This window comes from Bidens hawaiensis, unplaced genomic scaffold (assembly GCF_021521415.1).
Source record: "Bidens hawaiensis isolate Kalapana, Puna unplaced genomic scaffold, B.hawaiensis_p1.1 tig00035079_1, whole genome shotgun sequence".
Classification (NCBI taxonomy): domain Eukaryota; kingdom Viridiplantae; phylum Streptophyta; class Magnoliopsida; order Asterales; family Asteraceae; genus Bidens; species Bidens hawaiensis.
The window spans coordinates 22,143-28,818 of NW_027496104.1; the positions used below are offsets into that span (position 1 = coordinate 22,143).

General features: G+C 33.4%; 1 pseudogene; it reads left to right on the forward strand.

Moving 5' to 3' along the window:
* The first annotated feature begins 1,293 nt into the window (after positions 1 to 1,293).
* LOC143587013 (uncharacterized) lies at positions 1,294 to 3,104 on the forward strand (annotated as a pseudogene).
* Positions 3,105 to 6,676: the final 3,572 nt, after the last annotated feature.

A 6,676-nucleotide genomic window follows, 5' to 3' on the forward strand; every position in this document is an offset into this window, starting at 1 on the left:
GTTTCTTCGTTTGGGGCTTGATTTCACCTGAAATTACATTTTGTTATGATAAGTAGCCTTTTATGCTATGTTATTTGATAGAAATTGCAGTGTTTAGAGATTATTTGATGCCGAAAAGATGTATATTTTTATGTACATCATGATTATAACCAACTAGACACACCAACCTAGTGTTTGGTGTGTGTGTGTGTGTTGACTCGTACTGGCTGGGGGCGCAGGTTCGAGCCTCCCCCAACCCAGTTTTGCTTATTTTTTTATTATTATTGTTTTAAAGGTTTAGATAAATTATAAACCATTATAATTAATATTAAATATCATATAAACATTATTTTATTTAAACAGACCTCATTAAGTTACGTCTTTGGTCAAAGTCTCGTTGAGAACTTTCGTTTATGTGTGTGTGTGTACCATGGTTTTGAAACCCGGCCCGGCCCGGCCGGTTGGACCGGTCCGACCGGGAACCGGGCTTAATACCGGTCCGGGTCGGGGTGTAGAACCCGTTTTCTATTTGACCGGCCGGTCTGCGCGGGCGCCGGTTAGACCGGACCCGGTGACCCGACGGTCGGACCGGCAAGTTTGTATTTTTCTTTTTTTTTAATGATAAATTAAAAACAATAATAACCTAAACCCTAACCACCAAAAAATATAACCAGCCGCACCTCTCATCCGTCTCCTCCATCCAGCCACCTCCCATCCATCTCCTCCATCCAGCCGCATCAGGTGAACCACCGTCGCTCCACCACCTGCGAGGTTGCGACCTCATCTCCGCCGCTCCATCACAGCCACTGCATCACTAATTGGTAAGTATTCTTTTTAATTTTCCAATTCGGTCGTTGTTAATTTGTAACAGATTGTAGCAGATTGTTAATTCCATGTGGTTAATTTACTAATTTTCCAATTCGGTGTGTTAGTGTAAATTTGTTAAAGATTGTTAATTCCATATCTAAAAATAATAATACTCTCTAATTAACTAAAGTCTAGGTTATCTAAATTTGGTTGTTAGTGTAATTCTTTATAGGTAACAGATTGTTAATTTGTAAATTTGTAACAGCTTGTAACGGTGTGTTAGTGTAAATTTGTAACAGATTGTTAATTTATTTTGTACAATTCTTTATAGGTTATTGTCAAAATGGACTCGAATTCTATACCATCATCCGAATAAACTCCACAATCTCAGGCTAGTGTCCAATCAAGCAATCGTATGAAAACAGACATCACTTGGAAATATGTTACTGAAGTTGACGATGGATTGGGTCTCATAAGCTTAAAGTGTGTATGTTTTGTAGTTTTCGTGGAGGGGGTATTAATAGATTGAAGCAACACTTGGCTGGAGTAAAGGGACAAGTTACTTCATGTTCAAAGGTTCCCGCTGATGTCCGGTGTATTATGAAAAATGCTTATGATGAAAGTGTGCAAGCTCCAAAAGGAATTAGTGTGGAAATAGATGAAGGGCAAACAACTACCCCACAACAAGCTCGGGTGAAAAGGAAAGTGTCTTCCACATCAAATAGTCGGCCATTGGAAAATAACTACAATGCTTGTCAACCTTCAATCAAATCAATATGGAATAGTAAAGAGAGAGTGCATGATACAGATTTAGCTGTTGCTATGTGGTTTTATCATGCTTGTATACCAATGAATGCAGCTAATTCTCCTTACTTCCCGATTGCAATGAGCAAAGTAGCTTCAATGGGGCATGGTTATACGGGACCCTCTTATCATGCATTGCGTGTGACTTTATTGAAAGATGCTAAAGCAAGTGTGGCACTCATAATTGAAGACCAAGAAGGATGTGGTCAGAAACTGGTTGCATTATTATGAGTGATGGATGGCGTGATAGTAGACAAGACCTCTTATAAATTTCTTAGTCTATTGTCCAAGAAGGATTTCATTTGTTAGATCTGTTGATGCGATAGATATTGAGACTAATGCTGAAAATTTGTGCAATTTGTTTGGGGAGATTGTTGAATTGGTTGGTTATAGGGATATCGTCCACTTGGTCACTGATAATGCTGCTAATTACAAGGCTGCAGGAAGATTGTTGTGTGAGAAATATCCTTTGCTCACTTGGTCACCGTGTGCAGCCCATTGTATCAACTTGATTTTAAAGGATATATCAGAGATACCTTCTATAGCTGAATTGGTTCAACTTGCGTCTAGGATTACTGTTTTTATATATAACCATAAGTGGCCTTTGAATTGGTTGAGGAAAAGACCAGGTTGGACATAAATCATTCGTCCCGGTGCCACTCGGTTCGGTACTACATTCATTGCATTAAAAAGCTTGCACGACCATAAAGAAGATTTGCAATCTATGGTTACTTCTAATGATTTCAAGAAAGTATCGAAATTACCAAAAGCTAAGGAGGTGAAGTCAACTATCTTAACTGAACGTTTTTGGAATAATTGTTTAATATCGGTGAAGGTGATGGCACCCATCTTGAAGTTGTTACGCATTTGTGACTCTGATGAACAGCCTTCATTAGGTTACGTGTTTGAAGGTATGACTCGTGCAAAGAAAGGGATTGAAGAGTTGTTTCGCAGGAAAAAAAACATTGTGAAGTGTATACTAAAATACTTGATTCTCGTTGGGATAGGATGTTGCGTAGGAGTCTTCATGCTGCTGCTTATTGGTTAAATCCAATATTTCAATATGATTCCGAAAATGCTACTGAAAAGAATTATGCATTTTCAAGTGTGCTTGATATGATTGAGCAAAAGACGCATTTAGATCCGGTGAAGCTTACGTCACAGTTACGCGAATTTAGTGATCGACAGGGTCAATTTGGTCGACCCTCGGCTTTGCCCGGCGTGAAGAAAAATCCACCAGATAAGTTTTTTTTTACTTAGCAATAATTTTAATATCATAAAAGTTAATATTATGCTAATTTTTAATATTAGATGAGTGGTGGAGATTGTATGGTGGAGATGTCCCGGAGTTACGAGAATTTGCGATAAGAATTTTAAGTCAAACTGCATCTTCATCGGGATGTGAGTGTAATTGGAGTGTTTTTGAAAGAATCCACACCAAAAGGAGGAACCGTTTGGAGCATCAAAGGCTTCATGATCTTGTATATGTTCATTACAACTTGAGTCTACAAGATAGGTATGATATAAACCAAAAATTTGTTATATATATATGTATATTGCATACATTAAGTTTTTACTTAACATATCAATTCATTAGGGTTAATGTGAAAAAAAGGATCTACGACCCAGTTGATTACGAAAGATTGATAAAACCGACTTTTGGATAATTGATGAAGAGGCGGAAGGTGAACTTGATTATGATGAGTTGGAAAGTATGCTAGAAGAAGAGCCACCAAGTAACAATGGAGCGTCTACTTCACAAACACATGATGAAGGTTAGTTGTTTTACTATTTTTAACTTTTAAGAAACAAATCTTCAATGATGTACATATAACCAATTTTGGTTTGTTTTGTCAATTTTTTAAATTGTAGACTAAGCTTTGAATGAAGTGATTGACTTGGATGATATTGTGGAAAATATTGTGGAAGAGGACAATGACAATGATGATTTTGATGCGCTCTAAACACATTGGATGAAGCTTTCGGTTATGTTTTGTTTTAGACTTGGATGTTGGTTTAAGACTTTTAAGATATTTGTGTTTTAAGACTAAAATTGTGATGTATGTTTTTGATTGTTGGATTGTGATGTATGATTTTGAAAGACTAATTTATGTTTTAAGACTTATGTTTTATATATCAGTAATTATATATATTATATATATATATTTATATTATTTATGATGTCATCCGGGTCAACACCGGTCCGCCCTCCCGGGTCGGTCCGACCTTTGACCCGGTGAGGCGTCCGGGTCGCCGCCCGGGTCGGGTCTGAAAACATTGGAGTGTACACACACACACACAGACACACAGACACACACACACACACACACACACACACACATATATATATATTAAGTTACATTAATAATAAACATTAATTTATTAAAACCAGACACCATTATTGAGGATTTTTTACGTTGAACGTTTTTACAAACTTCTATTTTATTACATATGTATATTATATATGTATTATTTTAAAACAAACATATGATAAATGTGTTAAATGTGTTAAATATATTTTACCACTAATTTTAGTTAAAGACTCGAACTAAATATTTATTTAAATATTATTATTATAATACATATTATATATATTTATTTAAAAATTTTATGGGATTTTCTAACGTGTGACCTAAGGACACATGTAAGTTACATTAATTATGGAAATATTTTTGTTGAAATTATAGTTTTATAGTAATTACATTCATCTCTTAATAATTACCATACTTAACATTATATTTTTCCCTCCAAAATCTTAGCTTCATTTAATGACTACTAAATAAAATTTTACTAATTCCCACTAAAATTATTATTTCATCTCCCACCATTCTATATTCATTTAAAGAATATTCAAATTGAAAGTGACTTTTGAAATTCATATAATGTCTCTAAGTGTTGAACAAACTCAATTGCATTAGTTATAGGATCAATATTGTTTTCTGTAAATGATGATGTAATACCCAATGTTCCTTCTTGGTTTAACTGAGAGACGTTATTGAACTGGGCCTCTTCTCGTCTCCATCGTGATAGCCAATGATTAAAAGGAAGTTTAAAGCAACCCATATGAAAAAGAACACTCAAAACATGACGACAAGTATCCTGGCAAATTCAAAGTTTTTGCAAGTGCATTAAGCCATCTTACCATCCCAAATCATCTTATGCCATCGAGCCGTTTTGTAATGATTGACAATAAAACTTTTGTTATTTTCTTTGCAAGCCGAATATTGAATCGCTAGAGCAAGCTGATCTTGAGTTGGTTCAACACTTGGAGACGTTATATGAATTTTAAAAGTCAATTTCAATTTGAATATTCTTTACATATAAATGAATATAAAAATGGTGGGAGGTAAAATAGTAATTTTAGAGAGAATTAGAAAAATTTTATTTAGTATTCATCAATGAATGTAAGATTTAGAAGGGGAAAATATAATATTATATATGGTAATTACTAAAAGATGAATGTAATTAGTATAAAATTATAGTTTCAACAAAAATATTCTTATAATTAATGTTTCTAAGGGCACATGTTAGAAAATCCCAATTTTTATATATATTTGAATTGTATTTCTTCAACATTTTATGTATCTCTCATATTATATTTAATTATCTGATTTTTATTTATTTATCTATTTAATCATATGTTTATCTACATATTATTATTACGGGTACATTTTATATTAAATCTATTTTATTTATAAATTATTTCATTTATATATCTGATTTTATATCACGTATAAGCAAAGGCGATTTTATAAATAATAAAAGTAGTGATTGTAATAATTTAATGATAAATAACAAATAGAAAACAATTGTTTCATCAATAAACAATCTAATCACAAAACATAACCCCAATTCACATCGAAACTTAAATTCATTAATTATGTCATATCATTTATAACTAATTCGTAATAACATATTATTTAACTAGGAATCCTTGACGGTAAATCCCGAAGGGTTCAGCTTTCACACATCATTCTTTGACATCCGTACATCTGATCAAGTGAATAATCACTCCCCTATTTTACAGTTTTTATATCTTTTGAGGACTTATGAGTACCAACTATCAATTTATACATTTTATTTTATTCGCAAATCCAAACTGTTAATATTTGTGTTATATATCAATTGAATGACTACTTGTTATTTGTTATTTGTTTATGTGTTTATTTATCGCATTCGGAGAGGTCCATCATTATAATCACATCATGTCATAGTGGTCAGCGCCCGATCGCATGACAATGATTTCACCAACAACTCAATTACTCATTTATGGTAACCAATGCCCGATTCGCATGATAATGGTTTATCCCACACATTACTATATGTTTGAATTACTTACATGCTATGATTTGATTGATTATACTCACTGATAACAGTTTTGCTCTTATATATATATATATATATATATATATATTGTAGTATCAAAAACTGATGATTTTCTCACTCAATACCAAGAAACTGATGATCAATAATCATCTGAAAAAACCTCGGATACATCAGCCATTGGTTATCAAAATATAGATTCATATGCTCGAATATAACTTTTGAAAAGTTTTGCTTCAAGTTCAAGCATAAAGTTGTCATCATGCACATTTGGTAGTCCAATATTTCTTCATAACCACCTTTTCTATGCCCAAAACAATGTACTATCACGTGCACTAAGAACTTATAAGGCCTTGACAAACCAGTCTTCAAAAAACTTCTATCCAAATCATTCTGGTAACCCATTCTTAGCATATATCCCTTCACCATTCTTTCATCCAATGAAGTAGGATCGGTAGATTCATCACCCAATTCTAAAACATCCCTTAAGACTTGTTCAGAAATAATAATCTACTTTTTCTTGACAATCGACTTGATACATTCTTCTTCAAGCTTTGCATTTCTCCAGAATTCTACTACCAGCTCTTTGATAATCACCGTGTTTGCAGTAATAGCTTTAAAGATCCTCGATTTTTCAAAGTATGGTAATATGACCCGTAACGGTTCCATCTTATCATTTGAACCATCTGGAAATGCACAGATATTATGATTAGCATCAAAATCTTTTACTTTTACCATCTGCACATACACAAACGAACAAACC